The sequence below is a fragment of the Semicossyphus pulcher genome, unplaced genomic scaffold, assembly GCF_022749685.1.
Source record: "Semicossyphus pulcher isolate SPU_LCO1_2020_fin unplaced genomic scaffold, fSemPul1.0.p SCAF_4, whole genome shotgun sequence".
Taxonomy (NCBI): Eukaryota; Metazoa; Chordata; class Actinopteri; order Labriformes; family Labridae; genus Semicossyphus; species Semicossyphus pulcher.
The window spans coordinates 21,679,366-21,692,082 of NW_027211715.1; the positions used below are offsets into that span (position 1 = coordinate 21,679,366).

Below are 12,717 nucleotides of genomic sequence, written 5' to 3' on the forward strand. Positions count from 1 at the left end.
GTCATTCAGCTACTAATGTCTGTCTTTTTTTCCTGAAAACACATCAATAACAACATCGTTTAATATGCATTGTTTGCACATAAACTTAGATAACATGTAGGTTCACTAAAAACACGGCTGTGATAAGTCTGTAGATGCAGAATTTGAGTTTTTATAAATAAGCTCTTCTATTTAAGATTTTCCCATTTGGTGGAAAAAGCAACACATTTAAACTTCATACCTACTTTAATTGGAGGTATTAAGTAAATATATAATGTTTTTAAACAGCAAACAGAGGGAGAAAACAGAGAAAGAGACTCATTATTCGTTAAAAGCAGTGTTATTCAGATTTCTGCTGTAACAAGGATTCAGTGCCTGAGGGAAAAAACTGAATGGACTGGAAAATTCTCAAAAATATCAAAGATATTGGCAGAAAATTACAGCTATCAGCAGCTTTTATTCTTTTATTCATGAATGAATAAACTGAATGAATAGCGTTTCACTCTTTTGGCGGACTTTCTTCTCCGGTAAATGAAAGAAGAACCGAGTAAAATGACTTGTCAGTGTGGACGTTTTAGCAGCGCTGGGTGTGTAATGCATGCAGAAAGCATGGCACAAACATCAGGGTGCACTTTTTGACACTATGTTGGACATGTCGAGTGTGAGCGCTGTGCCAGTCACGAGGATCCACCGCTCACGTTTCTCCTGCAGCCTACAACAAGTGCAGCTCAGTGCCAGGGGTGTTCAGATGCAAATAACTGATCACACTAAGATAACATTACAACTTTTGTGATATATGACATAATAAGAGTTTGCTATTCTCACTCAATTTTTAATTAATTTTTATCTTTTAACAACTTAATAGCCTGAGAAATGAAGAACAGAGGTGAAGTTGCATCAGTTACAAACCTGTCAGGCCCGTTGGTGCTTTTTGTGTGAAATCGGCTTAATTACACGAACCTGACATGTCAATCAAAGTGTGTCTCTTCAGTCCTCAGAAAGACGGCTTTCACAATGTTACAAAAAATAGTGCAAAGAGGATAAAGAGGAGTTCTTTAGCAGAAAAAAAAATGAAATTGCAAAAAACAATGCCAAGCGTTCACATGTTCAGCCTCTCCAATGTGAGGTTTTTCTGCTTTACTTCTTTAATATAACTTGAGTTATATTGCTTTTGGATTTTAGCAATTTAGAGACGGCTTTAGGAAATAGTGAAAATGGTTAGACTCAAAGTTATAAAGTCAAAGATTTTCAGTGTATTCAATTTCTATTGATTCACTATCTTCCATCTAAGTAAACGTCCATCACAAGCAGCTCTGGTTGCTCTTTCAGTGGGAGAGTCTGCAGTAGCAATGTTTTCTCTGTTCTCTGCTGAGTTTTAGTCAAATCGATAACACGGCTGAACAAACAAACACAATATTCACGATTACATACACACAAATCAAAGTAGAGAAATTTACAAACTCAACATTCTGACCAAGACCAACAGTAAAACCGTTACTCACTCTGTTAGAGTGAGGTCCAGAAGCACACCTGCAATTGCCGCTCATCTCCACAGGGGCCACCAGAGACTATCTCTGATCCCGTCGGCTATAGTCTGACTACGATATAGCCTCTGGGGAGACCTGTGAACATGCCGGGCATGTAGCTGGCGGTTAGCGATAAACGACTTCCTTCAGAAAAAGAAGCTGTTTCTCTGATTGACTTGTATTTAACGGGTCTTGAGTTTGCCGAAATTTCAACATCATGATGCAGATTAGCAAAAAGTAAAAATGAAGCTTTGTCAGGTCTGTCATCAAGAGGAGAAGAAAAGTACTTTTAAAATGCTCGTTTGTTGAACGGAGGCCGGATCGATCATTTCTGATGCATTCGAGGAAGTCGGGAAATCTGAATGCTGAACTGCTTTTGTGACACAGCTTCAGTGGAATTTATCTCAAGTTGAATTTTAGATCTAGATTGTTAGCTGTTAGCATGCAGATGTCTGTTTATAGAAATCAATACGAAGCTAAATCGTTGTCAGATAGCCGCTGATGGGAGCCGGGATGTCATTACGGTGCATTATGTTCTGCCCGCTTTTGCGCTCCACACGGATGGTTTTTCCTGCATACGCCGCAGCCTGCTGATACGTTATTGGTCAAAATTACTTGGACTACAAGTGTAGTACAAACGGAAGAAGACTTGCCGTCCCTAAAATCCACGTCCCTGCCTACAGATTCTACATTTCTATGTAGAATCTGAAAATAGAGATTACACCAGAGATAACACACTCCGATCTTCAAGCTCTAGTTTCTAAAATCAATATAAATTGTGAGTAGCAATTCTGAGAAATATAAGTCAACATTTTTCTGTAACTCATAATTTAATGGTGCTATCCAGACAGAAAACTCAGCTCCATTATATTTCATATAATAAGCAACATTAGTGCTTTTTGTGTTGCTTTATGGATTTCAAGGATCATGAGCAGGTCTGCCAACCATGACAAGGAATCGCTTATACTGTACGTTGGTCACTTTTAAATTCGACAAAAATAAGTCATAAAAAATGTGTACATGTAAGTGAATACACAGATTTACCCAAATACTTAAGTTACACGTGCTAAATGTTTCATGCATTCTTGCACCTGCTGCCATTTTTTGAGTTTTGATTAACTAAAATAGTTTATTTCATTTTTTATCTTCTTTAATTCTCTGTGAGTCTTTGTGGACTATAAAGTAGACGGCACTGATTTGGTTATCACCATTTGCATAATAACAGATTACATTCCTTTGTTTGGCTGATGATGGAGAACATAGTGTACGTAGTTTTATAGTGACAGGAAATGCTTCATCAAATGTTTCTTCATCTCAGAGGTTGGGCTTCGTTATGACTGAGTTTTTAATTACTCCACAACAGGTGGGTGCCTGTTGACAAACGTCAGCTCTTTATAAAAAGGAACAACAGTTGGTTTTTACTTGACAGTAAATCGGCCGGTGCTTAATGAGTGGTTTGCGTTACTCATTACCGCTTTTTGTTCTCATGATTTTTCTCTCATGGAGGCTGTGTGAGATTCTGGCTCTCTGCCACCGATGTTTCATCGTCTGCCATCAAACGGTGACAAACAAATTTCGGATTATTTTAAGGTGGCACATTTTCACTTTTATGTGGGACGTGTGGTTGGCGTGTCAAATCATGAAATTATATTATAATGTCTGATCAAAGAACTCCAAGAAATAATTCCCAGTTTGGTGCCAAGGACACCTTGACTCTCAGGGCTTTCCAGGAAATTATAGTAAATTGAATATTTACTTTTGCATAACCAGCCAAATCTGACACAGTGGGACGAGGGAGTGTGAGAAGTTTGTTCTGGCTGGAGGATTCACACATGACATTTTTCCAAGTCTACAAAACAATTGTTACTTTTGTACTCCGAGGTTATTCCTGGCACCAAACGGATCTGTCATCTAAATCACTCCTTTGATTAAATTAAGGAATGTTTCAAGTAACTTTCTCCAAATCTGCTGCTTTAAAAAGGAAATGATATGGATGTAAAATTTGTTATAGTGTAATTGTAGTTTATATTAAGGCCAGCTGCACAGTTTACCCTCGTTTCCAGTTGTTATTTAACAGTTATGATCAAAGGGATTAATTACTATATAGATAAGTGGCATGTATTCTAGTTAATCTTCCGTCCCATTAATTCTGACAGCTATTGGCACATAAACAAGAAGGATTAGTAAAATACAACAAATGCAACTGTCTCGATCTGGTCTGTGTGCGTGTGTGTGTTTGTGTGTAAATGCACTGCAGCCAGCTCACGATGTACCAACGTCCACATGACCACATTGTTTTCCAAAGCGGGCTGGTCCGGATGAGATGTGGACGTTTGGATAAAGCAACAGTAGCGGTTGAGCAACACTGTAGCGTCATAAGATCGAGCATTTCTGTTTGTTTGCTCTCCAGCTCATGTTTGCCTGCAGGCTCTGTGACTAACAGTGCTGCTTTATTCCAAACGTTTTCACTTAACCGCAGGTAAACCTGAGGGAGCCGCCTCGCTCCTTTTGTCCTGAGCCCGCTCTCCTGCAAGGTCGGACTTGCTGGAAGTGAAGGGGGGATCGCACACAAACAGATCGAGGGCATAAAGGCGCATTCCTGAGTCCTGAAAATGATTGCTTCGTGAAAAATGGAAAACCTCAGCTGGGCAGCGTGCCCGAACATCACTGGAGCTTTCAGCCTAACCAGCTGTGGGGTTTTGCACAAGTTTCTGCCACATTGTGGGCATTGAAACATTCTTGCCTGTTTGTTGTTACAGTGCCACATCTGCTGCAGCTCGACTAGTTCTAAAGTGGGTCAAAGCGATTGTGAAAGACCTTTTAAATATATGACTTTTTAAAACAAGGGGTTGTGTATTACCCGTCTTTGTAAACCTGTGACAGCAATCTGCTTCCGCACAAGATGTTCTTGAGTCAAGATATTCTGCACACTCACAGATAAGTTTGTGAGTGTGCAGAAAGAAGTCGTTTCTGTTGATACAAATTTGAAAGTTGAAGTAAATGTAGAAAAATTCAGTGCAAATTGAGTGCCAACATTTGTACATGTGACCTAAATCATCACTAAAGTTTTTTGTTCTTGTTTAACCTCAGTGTTGATATTAGATCGGCAACAATTACCGGAAAGTTCTCTGTAAGACATAAAGACATTTATTAGAGATAGACCGATATGGTTTTTTCAGGGCCGATACCGATTATTAGTAGTCAAGGAGGCCGATAACCGATATTTGGAGCCGATATTCATTTGCAGTAAAAGTGAAAATATTGGCGTCAAAATTTTGAATAAAGGGGTCAGCAGCATCTCTTATAAAGTTAACAGAAAATTTAAATAAATAATTAACTTCCTGAAGTTTTATAAAGTAAATAAAACAAAGTTAAATAAAATTTGCAAAGAAATGAACTTTTTCTCCTCTCCGCAGTGTGTGTGAGCACTCTGCATGCACCCGTGCCATGGCTCTGCGTGTAACCAATCAGTGCTGTGGGTGGGACAATGCTGGAGACAGAGTAGTGACTGCAGACAGAGAGGCGCGGCTGCATCAGAGCCAAAATAACCCAGTTTTAAATTGACCTCTTATCGGCCGTCAGATGAAAAAAAAAAAAAAGAAAGGCAGGTAATCGGTCTATCCCTAACATTTATTACTTTTTTATCATCTAAAAAGTCGGCTGTGTCCTTTATACCGATGCCACCACTGTACCAGTATAAAAGATGAGAGAGGTATTCTATTGTGTTACAGTATTTTACCCAGACGATGGCGCTATAATCTAGCTAAAGCTCTGCCACGGACAGGCGGCGCCATGATCGCCGGTGCAGCCGCCACCCTCACAACCATCAACGCGCCTACTGTAGGCTGAGCTCAACTACGACAGCGGTAGATAGCAGGATTGCAAACTCGACACGGTGAAAACAGATGTCAGGCCGTAATTTGTGTGTGTGTTTCAAATGGAAATACATTGAAATAGTGTTGAAATAACTTGTATACATGTTTTTTATTAATAAATAGCTATAGAAAACCCCAAAACAGACCGGGTCTTATACTCCGGTGCGCCTATATTCCAGATTTTACGGTAGTTGATTTACCCATAGAGAAAGAGTCACTATACCTTGTGGACTGAATATCTTGAAGTTTTTTACAATTCGTCAGACAAGAAAACACTTTGAAAGAGCAAATGTGGGAAATTGTGATGGTTATTTTTCAATAATAACTCGGTTAGTGAAGATCAAAGTCTGATATTAATTCTAAAAAGCTTTTTGACCCACATTTGATCCCGTAGAGCTCTGCTCGTTTTATCAGCTCGTCTCTAAAAGGCAACAGGCCAAACATTAATTTATTTATATTTCAGCCTCTCTAAATTACACATTACACTCTGCGTTTGTAAACATTCCAGTAAAGCGACCTGTTGGTCTGCTGAATGGAATCACTGTGAGCCTGTGATTGGTCCCAAACCGAGCAGCAGCAGCCCTTTTACTGCCCTCGGTCCACAATGATCAACTTTATGATTACGGACAATAAAGAAAAGACAGATTTATATTCTGCCTGAACGCACCTGATCAGCGGCCCCGCGCTCAGCCATCTGATCCAGACCAGGTATGCAGCCGCTGTTTATGACACAGAAACAAACATTTCATTATTGGGACGAGAGGAGCGGGGAGGTTGAACGTGGGAAAGCTGCAGTTTGAACCTCACCGGTTGGTAATTACCCAGCAGTGTGCCATTCTCATCTTTTATTTATAGGAAATATCGGAAATATTCAGCGTCTGTTAATGGATTTACGCAAAATAGGCCTTTTTTTCTTGGCGTGGATTCAATTGGAATCGGCTTCTCTCCATACAGATGAAAAACACACACACAAAAACTCACTCTGTAATTGCTCTCAGGCTGCGGGGCATATCCTCAGAGGACCTAGCCCAATTAGATTTCAAGGTCTTTCTTAGAAGAACACACAACAGTAAGTACATAATTTTGAACGGATTACTCAGCGGTTTTACAGAAGCCCCTCCCCCTCCTCCTCCTACAGTGAAATTGTAACTGCTGAGCCCTTATGGACATGACATGACTGGATGTTGCCCAGAGCTCTCATCTTAAACTTAACAAGCCTTTTCAGATGCATGTAGAACTTGACGGAGGGAGATCATCATCATCAAAGATTTTTACCGCTTATGAAAGCGACCTCACGGCTCAAAGACGGCTTTGTAGGAAGGCAACGATTTCCTCCTGTCAACGTTATCTTCGGAAAGTCGGTTGATATTTGACCTTTTATTTATCCCGGAAGAAATGCCGAGCACACATGCATGTCTGTCCTTCAGCATCGTCTTGCTTCACGCTCATTCAGTGCGATACCTAATATAGCCATAGACGTCAACTGTTCGCCATAAAATATCCTCTTCAAACCAGCCGCAGCACTAATAGGGACACAAATAGGCTGAGGAAGAAGGGGTGCGTGTTCCCTATTTTGCGGCTAACTAATGTCAAGTGTTGGCCCTCTGGCCACAGCCCTTTAAGGCAACTTTTAAACTGTATCTCCGACTGCTTAAAGTCTTAAGCGCACTACAGAAGCCATGGAGGAAAAGACAATGGTGTTTTTGCAGCATTGTGCCTAATGACTTCAGCCCGACCCAAACCCTGCCTTTCAGAGGCGAAGCCCAAACGAGGCTAAGTCCTTGATCCCGTGATAACTGCTCTGCTGAATACAGCGGCTCGTTAACGCTGAGGTGCCAGGATTTTCCCATTAAAGCCTCTGGAGTACCTCTATTACCTTTAACACATTCCAGTGGGCTCTTAGTCAACGCTGAGCCAAACTAATGGCACAGGCGCAAAGAAAAAAATACTGAAATATGATCCGGAGGCCCGTGTATGCTTGGGGTCTGGTTTAAGTTGAACACTGTTTGTCAGTGATTATTTAAGGCTGGGGGGACCCCTGCTCTGGATCCCCCACTGTGTTTGCATATGGAGTTTGATGGTCACATTACACAGCAGCTCTTTATCGTTTCTTCAGGAGCTGTAGGGTCGGCGCGTTGACAAACATCTATGCGGTGGTTATTTCAGCCTCTCGACAGGCTCACGAGGGACGTCGAAATGAACAGAGATGCTCTGCTGTCTAAGGAATTAGATCTTATCATCGCCTGTATTAAGCCTCGATTCCTTCTCATGCTCCCTGTCGTCCGGTTCATCCTGTGAGCTGCCTGTTAAGGGTCCCCGGGGACGTGCGGCTGGTGGGCTCTGAGTACGTCACACAGCGACCCGCAGATCGAGATGTTTGTGCACAAGTCTGGAGATTATGCAACAGGCGAGGGGCGCGAGTGGGACAGTTCCTTCGGCCTGTTTACGAGGAAGCCTGGTGGCAGCCGGCACACCTACTCATGACTCTGATTTAGTGCTGGAAAAAAAAAACTTCCATCACCAGACGAGGGTTTCCTGAGGTCTGTCTTATTTTGTTTAGTCTCCATTGTGTCAGTATGGACCTCCCTGTCTGTGGACCACATTCCCAACAATGCAGCATCAGAAAAACCCTCCACGTTCGGAGGCTCATATTAACATACGAACAGCATCCTGCAATTGTCGCCCAGCGCTGTTTGAAGCTTTGCACTGCAATGAGGACAGGAGTGGCTCGTCCAGATTCTTTGTTTTGAGGCTTTTTTAGTGTAATATGCAAATCTGAGGAATTTCAAGTGTTCATCTATAAATTGTGTAACTTGTGACTTCGTGGGAAAAACTCAGTTTTGAGTTTTTTTGGTTTGAACTATGACAAACATGTTAATGTTACGCAAGTTTCTAGTTTCAACGACTCTCAATGCAAATTAAAGTTGAACCACAACCTCTGATGTACGGTTAAACTCACAGCTATGTAAACCTTGAATCTTGTGTCCACTTTGAGACATTTTTTAACCTTTTTAAAAGGAGAAAAGTTTGTGGTATCATTAGAGGATCCTCTAATCCTTTAATTGTCGTGAAATTGCAGGATGGTTTGTTCCAAGTCCTCTTTCCCCTCTGAGCACCTTAAGGGCTTGTGTGTTTGTTTAAAAGTCACAAGACAACATTTGTATGCAAATTATTTTGATAGTCAGTTATTCTTTTGAGCCATTTTTAAAGTAAAGATGCCAAACATTTGCTCACTTTGATGCGTTACTTTGTTATAAATAAAAACCTTCTTTGCCGCTCTTGCGGGACGTGAGGTTTCTGACACATGCTCTCCAAAAGGCAAACTTCCACGTAGTCCAAAAGACGCAAGAGACGGATGAAAAATGAAACAATCAGACGCTTTAATAAACAAACAACGACAGTTGCAGAACAAAAAAAAACTTTTCTCCTGACTTTCAGCCTGTGAACACAGATGCCCACATGGCACTTTACTACACTTTTGTTGGGTCATTGTGGCCGTGGGAAATCGTAACTTTCAAGTTATTATTTCACAGCAAGTAAAAAAATATTTATATGCATCATAAAGGCTGCACGGTGGTGCATTGCTTAGCGCCTCACAGCCGGAAGGTTCCTCGTTCGATTCCCGGTTCAAACGAAGAGGGCCTTTCGTGTGTGGAGTTTGCATGTTCTCCCCGTTGCATGCGCAGGTTCCCTCCTGTGATCCGGCTTCTTCCCACAGTCCAAAGACATGCTCGTTAGGCTCATTGGTGAGTCTTAATTGCCCGTAGGTGTAGGTGTGAGCGTGAAAGGTTCTCTGTCTCTCTGTCAGCCCTGTGATTGACTGATGATCAGCCCAGGGTGTAACCGCGCCTCTCACCCAATGACAGCTGGGATAGGCTCCAGCCCCCCCGCGCGACCCTGAACAGGATAAGCGGTGTAGATGATGGATGGATGCATCATAAAAATAATAGTCATTTTAAGCCCTTAAAGTGCTTCAAGAAATGAGTCCAACAAGACATCATTTTTAAAATCAGTTTTTCCGCAGTGCAGGTTTATATGGAAAAACCTGTTGTGTGTGCTGCCATGATCTAATTTATGTAACTAGAAAGGTTAACTTGAGGCCCCCACAGGTCCGCTGGTGAGACGCCCTCATGCAAAAATACTGGTTCTCTGTTTGTCAGAGCGGTTAATGGTAATTTAGTGTTCAGGGGCCGGCTTGTGTCGTCTTACAGTTTTTTTGACCTTTCGGTGAGTCAAGAAGCCACTTTCAGTTCCCTGAACATTTTCAGAAAACATTTACATGTTCATTTGTAGCATTTAGCAGACTCACAGAGTGAGTGAGTGATGGTGAGAACGCTTTAACAGCTAGACTTTAAATAGTAATGGACAGAAGAGTCAGAGATGTGATGACAGAAGTAAAAAAGGGGAAAAAATTAGCCTGCCTGTAAAAGGTTTTTGGATAAAAAAAGCAGGCCTCTTAACAGATTCCTACTGGAACAATGAATTCATTGTGATCATTCAGTAAAGACATGACTATAATGCTCTTGCCTGAAGCCCCTCTGTGTTGTGTCACAGCTAAGTGGAGCCTCTGCTGACCTCCTCTGGTGTCACAGCTGAACTGCGTCTTTCAAATCTGCTCCAAAAAGGAGAAACAACCGAGTCTTCAGTAAAGCGCTCTCCTCTCCTCTATTGTTACAGCCCCCACCCTCCTGCCTTTGTTTTGAAATACACTTGCCAAAGAGGGAGGGGAGGGGCTGAGGGTTATCACTGAAAGGCTGAGGTCTAATTTATGCAGCTGCGTCCCCCCTCTGTGAGTGTTTGTGTGCTTTGGGACAGGGACGTGTGCCGGTTCATCCCCGTCTTAATGCAGAACACGTTGAATGTGTGATGCTTTAAGCAATCATGTGATAAACCCAGAGAGGTGGAAGGAACATCCATAAGCTCCTGCACGTGTGTCAAACTGTCTTATTTACATTTAAAGCAGTGAGTTCACACCTTCTCGGTTTACCTGCCCGAGCAGGTAGAAGCTCGCTAAGATATGCTAATGATAGACGCTCACTTTAGCCGCTATCAAGGCGAAAAGCTTGACTGTTTTGATAACCAGTCCTCAGTGTCCTCAGTGTGCTGTCACAGCATGATGGTGACTCTGACACAGATGTCTGCGTTTAGAGGCTGTGGCCCCGGGGCCGGAGGTGTCCACTGTTGGAATGTGCCTCCTCGTGGTCCCGCAGACTTTGTTTGGGGGGGACGAGTGCATGTGTGCTGCTGCAGACAGCAGAGAAGGCCCGTGTTGAGGTTAACGCCGCAAGCGGTCCTTATATAAACCACCACATGTCCTCCTCCTTGAATACAATGTACAGTTTTCTTTGGACGCCGAATGGCAACAAATTAGTTTAGGCCTTTTTTCTCCCCCCTCACCTCCCTAATATTTCATGAAGCTTCTTCAGGCAAGATCCCTCCAACCTGCATGTCTCTTTGTTTGTTATTGATAAAAAACACATTCCAGCTGAAGCCCGTTGACATTCCTCCCGCTCACTGTCCCAGATGTGTTAAAGCCCAGTTCAAAGGGAGGAAGTCTTCTCCTCACGTTGTTTATCAGCCTTCAGATCGCACATGCGAGCGAGTCACCCGGAATTCGGCTTATTTACCCCGCAGTCATCAAATCAGCGTTGGTCTGTCATGCTACCAACTTCAAGCTGCAGTTGAGCCATTTTTAGATACTCGATTATTCGGTCTCGCTTTTCCCCCTTTGATTTTATCTTTGCATTGCCCCTGGGAGGAGATCTAAAAAAAAAAAAAAGGAAGACTGTAGAAATGTGAAATGCTGCGTGATAAATTGATTACTTTTAAATGGCTTGAATTCACACTCAGGATTCCCTGAAACTTGCTATGGTGATTAATTGCACTGATACCAGCTTAAAAGAAAATGTTCTATACATTTTATATGGATGTCCAATCAGCATTGATTGTAAATGTAGTCTAAGCAATAAATTCTTCAGTGCGCCCTTTATTGACCGTGAAAGCAGAGGTCTCCCGCACGTGGCGCCTGTCCTGCAGCCTTGTGATTATCATTATCTGCACATTTATATTATGGGATGTCATTTTTCTTTGGCTTTTGTAGCTTCGTTTTGTAGCTAGTTTGCAATAAAAGTAAAGTTATTACTAGTAAAGTTAACTTGAAATAGCCTGTAGTTCTAATTGGGCACCAAATATGTCAAATTATGTTGCTGGAGGCCGAAAGAATAACAAATTGTACAACTTGAGATCCTCTCTTACAACTGTAGACGTCTTTTTAAGCTGTATTCTTAACAAAAATACAGATACAGTTGAAAATAGGTGAACAATCTCTTATTTCCTGCAAACGTGACCAACAAAAACATGCAGTTTTATTAATCTAAACAGTGTCGATATGGAATAATTGCATTAAAAGGGCACTGGACAGTCAACATTTGGAGAAAAGTGTTAAAAGATAACTTCTTGTGCATGAAAACGGTGTTGGAGATTAATTTAATAAGTCACGTGGTTAAGAAAACGTATGTGCCAACTCCACAGTCGTTAAACAGAAACAAGGACACCTAGACCTCTTTGCCAGTACACGCAAAACACTGTCTCGTTTTTAATTAAGCCCTAAGTTCTTGGCAGTGAATACCTTGTAAGAGTCTCTCAAGGAGTACAGTACATGAAGCAGAGGGGAGGGAGAGGTTTGACTCCGCCCTCTTGTTTTCTCACCATGTGACCGCGTGTGGGGTTTTAAGACTCACTCTTCCCCTTCTCAAACAAGAGTAGTCCGTGTTCAAACACTCAAGAGAGGAGTTTTACGGCAGAAGAAAAACTTTGAAGAAACTTTGTGGAGACAAACGGCAACATGCGCTGCAAAATGAGCTACGCACTGCCCTGCTCGCCGGGAAGCTCACCGACGTATTCAGGACGTTTGATGACATACAGAGCGAGATGCGTCAGGTAATGGGCTTTTATGTATACAGTCGTTGCCATGTGCTGCGTTGTCGGGTTATGTCCTGTATGATAGGTACAGTTTTGAATTGTCCTGTCCTTCTTATGCCCCGCGTATTAGGTTTGATATTTGTTTGTGTGCCCTTAAGGATCCATATGCCTTTTTTTACATTGACTTTGGGACAGTGGGTTTAACTGTAGGACCCTCACTTGAGTGTTTTCATGATGTGCCCATATGTTCTCTCTATGTGGCCCGCATGATGCTGTGTTTTTCCATCAGCTGTGTGGTATGCAGGTCACCCTTCTTCTTCTTCTTCTTCTTCGGTGGTTGTGGCACTTCAGCATGTTTTTCTGTGTAGCGTGGCATCTGTTAGCTGTTTGTTTGGTAGTGCGTGTCCCCCCGGGGG

At 42.2% G+C, this 12,717-nt stretch overlaps 1 protein-coding gene across 1 annotated transcript in view; it reads left to right on the top strand.

The window, feature by feature from the left end:
- The window catches only part of tsc22d2 (TSC22 domain family 2), a 42,459-nt gene that overhangs the window by 24,874 nt on the left and 4,868 nt on the right, over positions 1-12,717 (top strand). The gene's annotated exons all lie outside the window — the stretch shown is intronic.